Genomic DNA, 14,262 nt, shown 5'->3' with positions numbered 1-14,262 from the left:
GCAATGATCTTAAGAACAAAGCCCGGAATCTTGGCGCTGTACAGATTATGGGGTCGGCACACGCATCATACATTTTCTATAGCAGGGCTGGAGATACTGGAGTACAGTGCTTGTGTATCTCTAGCGTTCCCATATACACTGCTCAAAAAAATAAAAGGAACACTAAAATAACACATCCTATATGTGAATGAATGAACTAATTGTATGAAATATTTTCGTCTTTACATGGTTGAATGTACTGACAACAAAATCACACAAAAATTATCAATGGAAATCAAATATATCAACCCATGGAGATATGGAGTCACACTCAAAATCAAAGTGGAAAACCACACTACAGGCTGATCCAACTTTGATGTATTGTCCTTAAAACAAGTCAAAATGAGGTTCAGTAGTGTGTGTGGCCTCCACGTGCCCGTATGACCTCCCTACAATGCCTGGGCATGCTACTGATGAGGTGGCAGATGGTCTCCTGAGGGATGTCCTCCCAGACCTGGACTAACACATCCACCAACTCCTGGACAGTCTGTGGTGCAACGTGGCGTTGGTGGAGGGAGCGAGACATGATGTCCCAGATGTTCTCAATCGGATTCAGGTTTGGGGAATGGGCGGGCCAGTCCATAGTATCAATCAATGCCGCCTTCTTGCAGGAACTGCGGACACGCTCCAGGCACATGAGGTCTAGCATTGTCTTGCATTAGGAGGAACCCAGGGCCAACCACACCAACATATGGTCTCACAAGGGGTCTGAGAATCTCATCTCGGTACCTAATGGCAGTCAGGCTACCTCTGGCAAGCACATGGATGGCTGTGCGGCACCCAAAGAAATGCCACCCCACACCATTACTGACCCACCACCAAACCGGTCATGCTGGAGAATGTTGCAGGCAGCAACATTCTCCAGCATGACCGGTTTGGCGGTGGGTCAGTAATGGTGTGGGGTGGCATTTCTTTGGGGGCCGCACAGCCTTCCATGTGCTTGCCAGAGGTAGCCTGACTACCATTATGTACCGAGATGAGATTCTCAGACCCCTTGTGAGACCAGTGTGAACCTGCTTTCATCTGTGAAGAGCACAGGGCGCCAGTGGCAAATTTGCCAATCTTGGTGTTCTCTGGCAAATGCCCAACTTCCTGCACGGTGTTGTAAGCACAACCACCACCTGTGGACGTCGGGCCCTCATACGGTACCACCCTCATGGAGTCTGTTTGAGTGGACAAATGCACATTTGTGGCCTGCTGGAGGTCATTTTTCAGGCATCTCGAAGTGCTCATCCTGCTCCTCACTGCACAAAGGCGGAGGTAGCGGTCCTGCTGCTGGGTTGCTGCCCTCCTACGGCCTCCTCCATGTCTCCTGATGTACTGGCCTATCTCCTGGTAGTGCCTCCATTCTCTGGACACTACGCTGACAGACACAGCAATCTTCTGGCCACAGCTCGCATTGATGTGCCATCCTGGATGAGCTGCACTACCTGAGCCACTTGTGTGGGATGTAGACTCTGTTTCATGCTACTACTAGAGTGAAAGTTCTGCCAGCATTCAAAAGGGACCAAAACATTAGTCAGGAAGCATAGGAACTGAGAAGTGGTCTGTGGTCACCACCTGCCGAACCACTCCTTTATTGCGGGTGTCTTGCTACTTGCCTATAATTTCAACTTGTTGTCTGTTCCATTTGCACAACAGCATGTGAAATTGATTGTCAATCAGTGCTGCTTCCTGAGTGGACAGTGTGATTTCACAGAAGTGTGATTGACTTGGAGTTACATTGTGTTGTTTAAGTGTTCCCTTTATTTTTTTGAGCAGTGTGGAATGCATGGAGTGCATGCTGGGGAGATTTGGAGCCCTTTTATGGAGATCTTGGAGGGTCCCAGGGGTTGAGTCCTCATGTTCAGACACTTATTCTCCTTCCACAGAATAGGTGTTATCTCGTTTAAAGGGGTATTCCGGATTTATATATCTTATCCCCTATTGAAAGCATAGGGGATACAATGTATGAAGCTGGAATGCCTCTTTAAACTCTTTCAAATAAAGGCTTGAAACCACTTTTAAATCACAATTACAGTGTTGGCGTGGAGGAAGAATACACTTTTAAAACTCTGGGCAACGCTGTAGTGCGGATTTTCTGGAAGTCCCATGCAAGTCTTTGGAATTGTCTGTAATTCCATAGACCACTTGCTTTAGCAGTGAGCTTAAGAGGGTATCCTGCCTCCGCACCAATGTACTTGTGCTTTAAATGCAGAGCACCCTGGGTAGTGACTGAAGAGAAAATGTAGTCTCTTCCTTTAGACATCAGCCATAGTCCCTCACTGCAAAGCATTGTGGTCTCTTATTATTGTTTACCAAAATTGCCCTCTATCATGACTATTCTTTCTCAAAGTGATGGCAGAAAGGGTCACCCATTATAATGCATGGTCTTGTATTTACCTGCCTCACATGAGAATGACAACAATCTTCTTCAGAGAACATTCGGTTAATTCCACTTTGAAGCCGCTTGTGTTTCCCATGATCTATTATAGGCCGGTGCTATTACTTCTATGGCAGTGATATAATCTCTTTGAGAGATGCCGTATTTGAAGCCATTATAGTGCCGAGGTGCTGCGGCAGAGGTGACATGCAGTGTAATGCTGCTCGGATGTCTGCTAATCTGCCGTAAATTTAGCGCGTGTGTTAATAGGACTACCTGCCTGAAGTCAAAAACATCCAACTGGGGATCTAAACCCTTATCGTTGCTGAATGCAGCTCTCATTACAGGGCCCCTTGTTAAACTCTGTGGTGGAAGACGTATTATAATTGCACTTTCAGCATCAGGTTAATCCCTCATTTAATGGCGCATTATGGCATTGACTTCTCCAAATGCTAAACAAAGAGGGAACCTTTGCTTGTGAGTCTATGTCCTGTCCTTTCCTGGGATCATGGAGCACTTGAAATGTAGTTTTATGTGATATTTTAAGGAGTTTTTACTTAATTGTAATTTACTTATATGAAACATACATGTTCACCAGAGCTTCACATGGAATAGCACAATTTGAAGTGAACAGCTACATATAGAATGAATCTATGGTCACTTTGTATTAGTTATCTTATACCGAACCAGAGTTACAACCTGTGTTATACTCTGGAACAACTGCTTTCTGACTGTTCTTGTGGAGTCAATTTATACGTACATTACTTATCATATACTGTACCTGAGTTATATCCTGTATTATACTACAAAGCTGCACTCACTGTTCTGCTGGTAGAGTCACGGGGTGAGATTTATCATTAGGTGTCTATTGTAGACACAGATCTACCCCTTTACACTGTTTGTCTAATTTACACTCTTGCTCAAGATATACAAAAGTTGCGCACATCCTTTGATAAATTTTGTGCAAATATAGAAAGGCCCCCCTCGCTCTACCATGCACGCCTTCTCTACTGCACACAGAGCTGTGGCATTTTCCCGTGGTACACTGCTAGAAGTGCTGGAGCAGCAGTGTGCGCCAAACAAAACTCTGCACAATAGTAAAACCATAAATCTTTATAAAGTACACAGAGGGGGAGATTCTCAAAGAATTTTGCTCCCAAAATAAAAATATAATTTGGCGCAAAAAGTATTGACCACATTTTCAAAGAGCTTTGTGCCGCGGTTTACACTGTTAATGTCAGTTTTGTAAAAGTGGGCGTGTCCACGTATATTATCTGTTTTACATGATATTTTCAAAGGGGTGAGAGTCCAGTTTACATCAAAAATTTCACACCAGATTTTTGATAGTGTAGAAATCACAGAAATGGTTGTAGTCTTATTGTTTTAGTTTTCTTCTCATTTTAGATACATGAATGCGGAGGACTACAGCAGATTCGGTGGATTGCAATGATAAACAGCGTTCTTTTTAAATGTCAATAAAAGGGTTAACGAGGGCTGTGGGAGAGTTTTTTTTTTTTATAAAACATTTTTTTCAATGTGTTGTGTTTTTTTATAATTGAATTTTCAGGCTTATTAGTGGAAGCCGTCTTGTAGACAGAATGCATTACTTAGCCAGAGCTTAGCGTTAGTCCCAAAATCAGCTAGCACTAAACTCCAATTATTACCCCGCTACCCACCGCCACAGGTGTGCCGGGAAGAGCTGGTAGCAACAGGCTCCGAGCGTCAAAAATGGCGCTCCTGGGCCTAGGGGGTAACAGGCTGGTGTTATTTAGGCTGGGGAGGGCCAGTAACAATGGTCCTCGCCAACCCTGGTAATGTCAGGCTATTGCTGCTTGGTTGGTATCTGGCTGATACTGAAAAAATGGGGGAACTACACACATTTTTTTTAATTTATTTATAAAAAAAATAAATAAATGCATAGGGCCATTGTTACAGGCCCTCCCCAGCCTAAATAACACCAGCCAGTTACCGCCTAGGCCCAGGAGTGCCATTTTTGAATCTCTGGGCCTGTTGGTACCGGCTCCTCCCAACACCCCTGTGGCGGTGGGTACCGGGGTAATAATTGGGGGTTAGCGCTATCTGATTTTGGGGGTAACGCTAAGCCCCGGCTTAGTAATGGATTCCATCTATAAGACAGCTTCCACTACTAAGAATGAAAATTCAATTATAAAAGACAAAACACATTGAAAAAAAAATTATAATAAAAAAACCACTCCCCCACAACCCTCATTAACCCTTTTATTGAAATAAAAAAAAACGCTGGTCATCGTCGCAGTCCACCAAATCTGACGTAGTCCTCCGCATTCAGGTATCTGAAATGAGAAGAAAAGAGCAAAAATATGGGTTAATACACATAATGGGAGAGCCCACATAATGCAGCGTGTTCCTAAACAGGGAGCCTCCAATTGTTGCTTTACTACAACTCCCATCATGGGGGCTGTAGTTAAGCAACAGCTGGAGTCTCCCTGTTTGGGAACACACTGCCAGAAAGGCTTGGTTCCCATTATGCAAAATACATAGTGAGAATAGTCAGGACTTGACAGTGTAGCTCTGCCCCCAATGACGTCATCACTAGGGGCGGAGCAGTAAAGGTTTCAGGGGGTCTCAGGAGTGAGACCCCCTTTCAATCTGTAACTCTGCGCTTGGACTACTACTCCCATAATGGGACAGAGTCTATCCCATGATGGGAGTAGTTGTAGTACCACAGTGCTGAGGGATGGCACTTGCACATCCCCTGGCTGCGGGATGTTTAGGACTACTACTCCCATCATGGACAGACTCCATCCATGATGGGAGTTATAGTCCAGGGGCTGAGGTGCAGATCACAGCAGGTCATTCTGCTGAGACCCACTGCGATCCGCATTTATTACGTTAACAAGTCGGGGAATACTGTATACACTGTCATAATTCATAATCCCTGCCGCTGGGAGACTGGAGCTTTGATTGGTGAATAGCTTTTCACCAATCAGAGCTCCCGTCTCCTGGTTGGGGATTATGAATTATGACAGTGTATACAGGAGCCGGCTTGGAGCGCAGTGTAGCCACATGTGCTGCCGGCTTTTACAGTTAATAAATGCGGATTGCAGTGGGTCTCTGGAGAATGACCTGCTGCGATCTGCACCTCAGCCCCTGGACTATAACTATAACTCCCATCATGGATGGAGTCTGTCCATGATGGGAGTAGTAGTCCTAAAAGTCCCGCAGCCGGGGGATCTGCAAGTGCCATCCCTCAGCACTGCGGTACTATAACTACTCCCATCAAGGAACAGACTCTATCCATGATGGGAGCAGTTGTAGTACCGCAGCGCTGAGGGGTGGCACTTGTACATCCCCCGGCTGCGGGACTTTTAGTACTACTACTCCCATCATGGACAGACTCCATCCATGATGGGAGTTATAGTACAGGGGCTGAGGGGCAGATCGCATCGGGTCAGTCTCCAGAGACCTGCTGTGATCCGCATTTATTAACTGTAAAAACCGGCGGCACATGCGGCTACACTGCGCTCCCCACCAGCTCCTGTTTACACTGTCATAATTCATAATCCCCTATTCACCAATCAGAGCTCCGGTCTGCTGCACCGTCTGCTGCTGCGATCTGCACCTCAACCCCTGGACTATAACTCCCATCGTGGATGTAGTCTGTCCATGATAGGAGTAGTAGTCCTAAAAGTCCCGCAGCCGGGGGATGTGCACATACCATCATTCAGCGCTGCAACTACTCCCATCATGGGACAGACTCTATCTATGATGGGCATTATAGTACAGGGGCTGAGGGGCAGATCGCAGCAGTTTATTCATCAGAGACCCGCTGTGATCCGCATTTATCAACTGTCATAAATCATAATCCCTGCCGCCGGGAGACCAGAGCTCTGATTGGTAAATCGCTTTTCACCAATCAGAGCTCCTGTATCCCGCCGGCGGGGATTATGAATGATGACCGCGTATACAGTATTCCCCGCCGGGAGCGCAGTGTAGCCGCATGTACCGCCGGCTTTTACAGTTAATAAATGCGGATTGCGGGTCTCTGGAGAATGACCCAATGCGATCTGCTCCTCAGCTCCTGGACTACAACTCCCATCATGGACAGAGACTGTCCCATGATAGGAGCAGTTGTAGTACCGCAGCGCTGAGGGATGCACATCCCCCGGCTGCGGGACTTTTAGTACTACTACTCCCATCATGGACAGACTCCATCCATAATGGGAGTTATAGTACAGGGGCTGAGGGGCAGATCACACCGGGTCATTCTCCAGAGACATGGGCACAGTCTGTCCATGATAGGAGTCGTAGTCCTAACAGTCCCAAAATAGTTAATATATTATGTTTCCAAAATGCAAAGGGGAACACAAGTTTCACATTCTCAAATGCTTTCTGACACTTTGGTACGTGTCCTCCTAGGTGCTGTATATTTGCTTTTGTGCATTTTTTTGCGTTAAAAAAAAACCAGTTAAGAAATGTGATTCTACAGTAGAAAGTGCTTTATGGTAAACTTAACTGTAGACATGGCTATGAAGAATTCTATCAGATTTTGCGGGGGAAAAAAGCAAATGAACTCCTGCGCAAATTTTTGTGTTAAAAAAATACACAAAAAAAAGCTCTAAGTACAATGATAAATTTCCCTTCACTTTTGCATAACATTATTTATCTTATTCTAAACCTGTTAAAGTCTGTATTATACTGCAGAGCTGCATTTATGATTCTGTTTGTGGGGTTACTGGCCCTGATTTACTAAGAGTGGATTGTAGTTTTATTAGTTTTTTTTTTCCCCCTAACATGTATTTTTTTACAGTATTTACAATTTTTTCCTACATTTTGCTTTTTCCTACATTTTGAGTAAAATGGAGAGTTGGTCAGGCTTTTTTGGATTTTTTTTTCCTGAAAATTCTGGCACTGCAAATCCAGAGAAAAAAAACAGTCAGGATCACATTAGTAAATGACCCCACTGTGTACATACATCTGGTACTTATCCAGAAATATAGCAAGTATTCCAGTGCTGCAATCATTTTATTCCTGTGCAGCCTGCAGAGCCAGACTGTACAAGAAGATCCTCCATAGTCCATCAGTACTATTAATAGGCTCATATGGAGTCTTACATTTTTTTTTCCAAAACATAATTAAAAAGTACATAAAAGCCCCCTAATAAAAAAAAATAAAATAAAAGCCTGCTCCCCCCCCCCTTTCCCATAAAAAGAAAAAATATATTTAGTGTCACCATGTGCAGAAATGGCCAAACAATTAAGATATTATGCTTATGATCCTGCGGTGAACAGCATAAACATAAAATTAAACCATAAATGCCGATTTTTGGTCACATCATATGAAAAAAAAAATGAATAAAAAGCCATCAAAAAGGCCCATAAAAGCAAAAATAGTATCCATAAAAAATACAGATCACAGCACAAAAAATTGACCCTCATAAATAAAAAAAAGTAGCAAAATTGTGGGGGGTTTTATTCCCCCTTCCGAAAAAAAATACGTTTTGCTTCGTAGTTCACTTTATGGTAAAAGGAAAGGTGCCTTTGCAAAGTACAGTTGGTCCCACAAAAACATTGCTTTGTGGATGAAAAAATAAAAGAACTATGGCTGTTAAAAGAGGAGAAGGCAAAACGAAAACACAAAAATTTACCTGGCCGTGTCCTTAAGGGGTTCAACAATAGGTCACATGTGACACTTTAGGCCTATTTTCTATAGTTTTAAATGAAATATTTTTTTTATGAATATCTGCCTCTCCAAGCAGCATTAGGAGTTGTACAAAATGTGGGGGGGGGGGGGGGGTGTTTAGTCAGATTGACTTGTGTCCCAGTATTTCGTCCTATCTGAAGAAACTGTAAATCTTAGGCATTTTATGACATTTCTTTCTTTCTGTTTTTAAATGATTTGCTTGTTTTGTGTGTCATTTTTTGTACAAACTGTACATTTTATATTTAAGCATCAAACTTTAATTAGATTGGTCCTTGTATACTCTAAAAGAATCCCCTCAATGCAAGTCTATGGGAGGGGGGTGTGATGGCCGTCACGCCCCCTCCCATAGACTTGCATTGAGGGGACGGGCGTGACGTCACAAGGGGGCGGAGTCCTGACATCATGGACTTCCGTTCCCGAAGTCGCGACTCAGAACCTCCAGCGGTTCCGGTGAAAAAACAGGTGGGTGCCGCACGCAATAATGCGGGGGTCCCCAGCGACGGGACCCCCGCGATCAAACATCTTATCCCCCATCCTTTGGATAGGGGATAAGATGTCTAGGGTGGGAGTACCCCTTTAAGAGCAGTGTATGCATCTCGAGTCCTATTGCCCATACTCGATAAGTGGAGGCAGGGTTTTCTAGGGTGTGTCAATGGTGTTAGGGTGTGATATTGTAATATCATGTCTTTTCATTCACCCTTAAAGGGGTACTCTGTCCCTAGACATCTTATCCCCGCGATCTCTGTGCAGCACCCGGCGTTCGGTTTGTGACATCACAGCCACGCCCCTTGTGATGTAACACCATGCCTCTTCAATACAGTCTATGGGAGGGGGCATGGCTGCTGCCATGCCCCCTCCCTTTGACTTGCATTGAGGGCGTGTGGCTGTGACATCACGATCCCCGCAGCCCGCTACAAGCATTCAGAACAAAATGTTCCGAACGCTGGGGCAGCGGTGTACCCCTTTAATGTACTCAGCCTGACATTCCATGCTCAATATGCAACCTGGGGCGAAGAGTGGGGAAAGATTAACCCTTCACCCTTACACCTCTGTATTAGAGGACGGTGTATTTGGTGGCAGCAGTGGGATATGTAGACAGGTTTAGGGGGGTGCTTGTTTTATAGCCTATTTCGATAGGTGTGTGTAAAAGTGAGTGTGGAAGCAGAGCACCCCTTTGTGGTCACATCCAGGGGTCACCTGTGCTTTCAAGGCCAGATGGTCTGATGCATATACTTCCAGTCATGTGTGAGAAAATCTCACAATAGTTGTTCAAACTGTTAAGCATCTTTAGGAGCATATTGCTGATGGATTCCAAATAGCAGCCTAAAGCCTTGCACCTGGTATTCCAGACAAGAAATATAACTTATACATTGCTCCTGTGATTTTGTTTGGTCTCCTACTTGGGCTTCCTCAAATACATTCCATTTGTAGACTGATCCAGCCTAGATAAATACAATTCCCCCCATAAAACTTTCTATTATGCAAATGTGAAATAATAAGCAAAAAACACAGTTTTCTAAACTATGACCTTTGTTACAAACTTTCTCTTGTACACTTTTTGGGGTATAAAATTACCGTATTTATCGGGGTATACCACGCACCGGCCTAAAACACGCACCCTCATTTTACCAAGGATATTTGGGTAAAAAGTTTTTTACCCAAATTTCCTTGGTAAAATGAGGGTGCGTGTGTGTGCATGCGTATACCCCGATACACCCCCAGGAAAGGCAGCGGGAGAGAGGCCGTCGCTGCCCGTTTCTATCCCCCTGCCTTTCCTGGGGTCTAGAGCCCTGCTGCCGCCGCTTCTCTCCTGCTGGCTATCTGCGCCGCTGCCCGTTCTCTCCTCCTGACTATCGGTGCCGGCGCCCCATTGCCGGCGCCGATAGCCAGGGGGAGAGAAGCGTCGACGCCGATGGGGCAGCGGTGCCGATAGCCAGGGGGAGAGAAGGGGCAGCGGCACCCATTGCCGGCCCCGTTGCCCCCCTCATTCCCGGTTGTATAATTACCTGTTGCCAGGGTCAGGGCCGCACTGCTTCAGGCCTCCGGTGTGCTTCCCATGCGTCGTTGCTATGCACTGCATGGCCCGGCGCAATGACGAGTGACGTCATTGCGTCTCGCAGCACATAGCAATGACGCAGGGGACGCACACCGGAGGCCTGAAGCAGCGCGGACCCAACTCCGGCAACAGGTTATTATACAACCGGGGATGGGGGATGCAACGGGGCAGCGGCGCCGGCAATGGGTGCCGCTGCCCCTTCTCTCCCCCTGTCTGTCGGCGCCGCTGCCCCATTGCCGGCGCCGCGTCTCTGGCTATCGGTGCCGGCAATGGGGAGCCGGCACGATAGTCAGGGGGAGAGAACGGGCAGCGGCACCGATAGCCAGGGGGAGAGAAGGGCCGGCAGCAGGGCTCTAGACCCCAGGACAGGCAGGGGCAGAGAAGCCGGCAGCGGTGGCAGTTTCTGCCCCTGCAAAGCCGCTGCAGTTCATTGATTTAAAGCGCCCGCTTTAAATCATTGAACTGCAGCGGCTTATCGGCATATAACACGCAGGTAGACTTTAGGCTAAAATATTTTGCCTAAAAAGTGCATGCTATACGCCGATAAATACGGTAATTTTGTATGACACATTCCCATTTTACTCATTCTGGAGTACAAAATGGATTTAATCTCTGCTGCGTCAATGGATATACTTTTATGCCACTGTACTGACCGACTCACAATATATAATAGATTTAGTAAAAGGAAAAAAGTTGTCAAACACAAACAGCATTTTGCATTACAATTTGCCTTCTTTGCGTTTTTCGATCACAGCTGTGGGGCCAGAGAAATGATTTGTGGCACAGAGAAAAATCTTCTATTTTAAATCACGATTCACAGAACTCAAAACAGTAATTTGTAACGGGGAATTTCTGTGCTAAATATGCAGTAGTAAATGAATGCACAAAGAAATGAAAAAGGCCTCTGAATGCTTTCATGGAGTAGTGGCTGGCCATACATGTGCTCTAGGTTGTAGCACACTCATATTTCTACCTTAAGTAGATTTAGAGGCCATAATTACCCCCTTTGACAGGACTGTTTTCTCAGACTCTTTTGCTCCTGCTTGGCCTTTGTTTTTAATCCCCAGATTAATTGTATTGTTATAATTTAGAATAGTAATTCATTCTCCTTACATCCGGAGGCGTCTGGAACTCTCCTCCATCCACAAAAAGGATTATGGACCATAATAAAGGTACTTTCTTCTTCAGCCCTGGGTGAACCAGCAACAACATTGACAGGGAATCTGTTATTAAGGAAACTTCTCAGTAAATCATGAGGTTTTCTAGTGATACTACATAGAAAGGCGGCTTAACTGTATCTGCAGCGCAGCTTTCCAGGAACATCAGGTGGCCGAAATGTGGATTTTATAAGTACTACTGCTTGAGTCCATTATCACAACCCCTCCTGGGATAAGAAGGCCCGGAAAAAAAAAATCAGCCTTCCTGTCGCTCCTGTCTTCTTTGCTAATTGTGGGTTGGGGTCTAGCTGAACCTTAAACATGAACTGAATGTTTTCCTTCATTCTTTTAGCTTTACATATCCAGGCTGTCATAGTTCAACGGTATCAAGGGAGGCAGCACAGAAAGTAGAAGACAAAGTAGGGGCTCTGCTTGTCTATGAGGCTCTTATGACTCTTATGTCACTTAAATGGGCACTGTCATTAAAACTAATTTTTGTTATTGCACTCCTTATGGTAAATAAAACATCTTTCTATACTTTGTTTAAAAAAAAAAAGTTTCTATGTTTTATTTTTGTTTAAAAAAGCGGCCACTAGGGGTCTCCGTAATTGTCCAGAGCACATCCCCCCCCCATCTCTTGCACAGACTTTGGACTCCTGCCAGCCGGGCAGAAATCCAAAATCAGGAAATGCATTCTGGAGTGCTGAGGGGAAGTGGGGGGGGGGGGGGGGGGGGAGGTTATGACTGACATGACAGGGAAAACACAGCACACACTGGTAGTTTCAGGCATAGGTTTACATCAGATATTAAACAAGCTATCGCAAGATTACAACTTATAAACTGTCCACAGTATAGTGTCCGATCAGTGCTATTAACCCTTGCCCATCCCCTATTAGCTAATGCTCCTAGTAGATTGGTAAGGAATTCCCCTATAAGGTAGAACCCCCAGTAGGTCAATAATGCCCCCAGTATGTAAGTAGGTTGGTAATGCTCTCAGGTAGGTAACTCCCTCAGTAGGTAGGTGGTAGGTAATGCCCCCAGTAGGTAGGTAGTAGGAAATGCCTCCAGTAGGTAGCTCGTAGATAATGCCCCAAGTAGGTAGTGTCCCTGGTAGGTAATAGGTAATACCCCTAGTAGGTAGTGCCCCATATAGGTAATGCCCCCAGTAGGTAGTGACCACTGGTAGGAAATTCACCCAGTACATTGTGCCCCCCCCCCCCCCAAAGTAGATCATGCCCCCAGATAGGTCCTCTAAAAAAAATCTCACTCACCTTTCCACCAATCCTGTTCTGAGGCCGAGCTCTCATGGTCCTCCTGAGCGACGCAGGACCTCTCTGGCAGGCTGCTTGATGAAATTACATCTGTGGTGAGCTTGTGGGGATGTAAGGTAGGAAGGGTGTAGCTGTGCAGTGATGAAAGGGTGTTGGATTAACCCTTAACTGTCGTGATGACAGGGTGCGGGTTCTTCCTCTATATATATATATATCCTACTGCCACCTGTCCCAGGAACGAAAGGGAGGAATTAAGGGTTGTCCACAACTGGAGGTTTAGTAAACTGGAAATAACTTTACTGTAACTTTTATGCAGGTTAACAGGAGTAACAGTCTTTACAGAGGACCGGACTTTAAGTTCCTCACAGTTGGTTGGGACCTTGTAGGGAATAAGCTCTGAGGCTTGCTTTACGCTGTTCCACTGAATATAGGGCTTGGTTTTAGGTTCAGTAGTCACGTAGATTTAGAATTGAGTTTAGTTGAACTCACGGTTTGGTATTTGGCTAAAGTTAGCAGGCTTCAGGCCTAGATTTGTCTTGAAGGTATGCACGGAGCTTCTCTCTCTCTGCTAGTCCGGAACCCAAGAGAGCATGGGGAGAAGAGAGCGATCATCAGATACAGCACCCTTATATGGCAAGGGACAGATCATAGCTTATTGGTTCCCACCAACTTTCAGTCCTTTCACAAAGCATTGTGGTACATCATGTGACCCACTCACGTGACCTGGAAGGTCCTTAAGCTTAACCTAACAGTAGGCTTAGTAGTCATGTGACCTAAGGTACTGGAAGTACATATATACATATATAAATTATATACAAATTATATACATCAAACATTAAATTAAAGAAGGAAGAGACGACAAGGGGCTATCCCACTAGGAGGATCCTACTGATACACAGTAACTCTGACTTTGGGGACTTAGCACAAAAGGTACGGTACAACGTACGGTACCAGGACACCACAAACCCCCTTACTTGAGATAAGTCGACCTTGACGACCATCCCCTAAGGCAGAGGGACGAAGTACTGAAAGTTCTGAAACAGTCCTGGGCAAAATTTACAAATGTCCTTTTGTCAGGCTGTATTAATCCACAATAAGAGAGTCTTTGCGCATGAAAAATGACCTTGCAAGCTCCGAATAAACTTATTATTATTTCCTTTTTTTTTCATTTTTATATCAACAGGATTACTTAAACGTTAATGTACAGACATAAGTGCTGGTAAACTCACGAACAAGAATGTATTGTCCATGAATTTAGGAACAGGATAACATTATTATGCAAGAAATACATCCTATTATCTATTTACTTTATTTTTCATTCTTTCTTACTTTTTCTTTGACTGACTAGAACTGTTATAAGTATGTATGACAGACTGAGAGTTACTACATACTAAGACATTAGAAATCTCACATTACATTTTTATTTAGACCACATTAGTTATCTGTTACGTACACTGGTAATGTACTGGCTTGCCTGAGGCTATCCGACCAATGCCTAGCTACTAGGGTCCATTGGCTACACGCACTTATCCCTAGAACTCTTTTTAAATAAACCTTACCTAGGTTACCTTTATTGAATATGTGTGTACAATTAGGCTTACAGGAGCGCCTTCTGGCCAGGAAGAGCATCCTGAACAGAGAACAAATTAGTGTACAAACAGTGGTATGGACTGGGTAATGACATGTGACAGTCCC

This window comes from Hyla sarda, chromosome 6, assembly GCF_029499605.1.
Source record: "Hyla sarda isolate aHylSar1 chromosome 6, aHylSar1.hap1, whole genome shotgun sequence".
NCBI classification, from domain to species: domain Eukaryota; kingdom Metazoa; phylum Chordata; class Amphibia; order Anura; family Hylidae; genus Hyla; species Hyla sarda.
Note: the sequence above shows the minus strand (reverse complement) of the source record.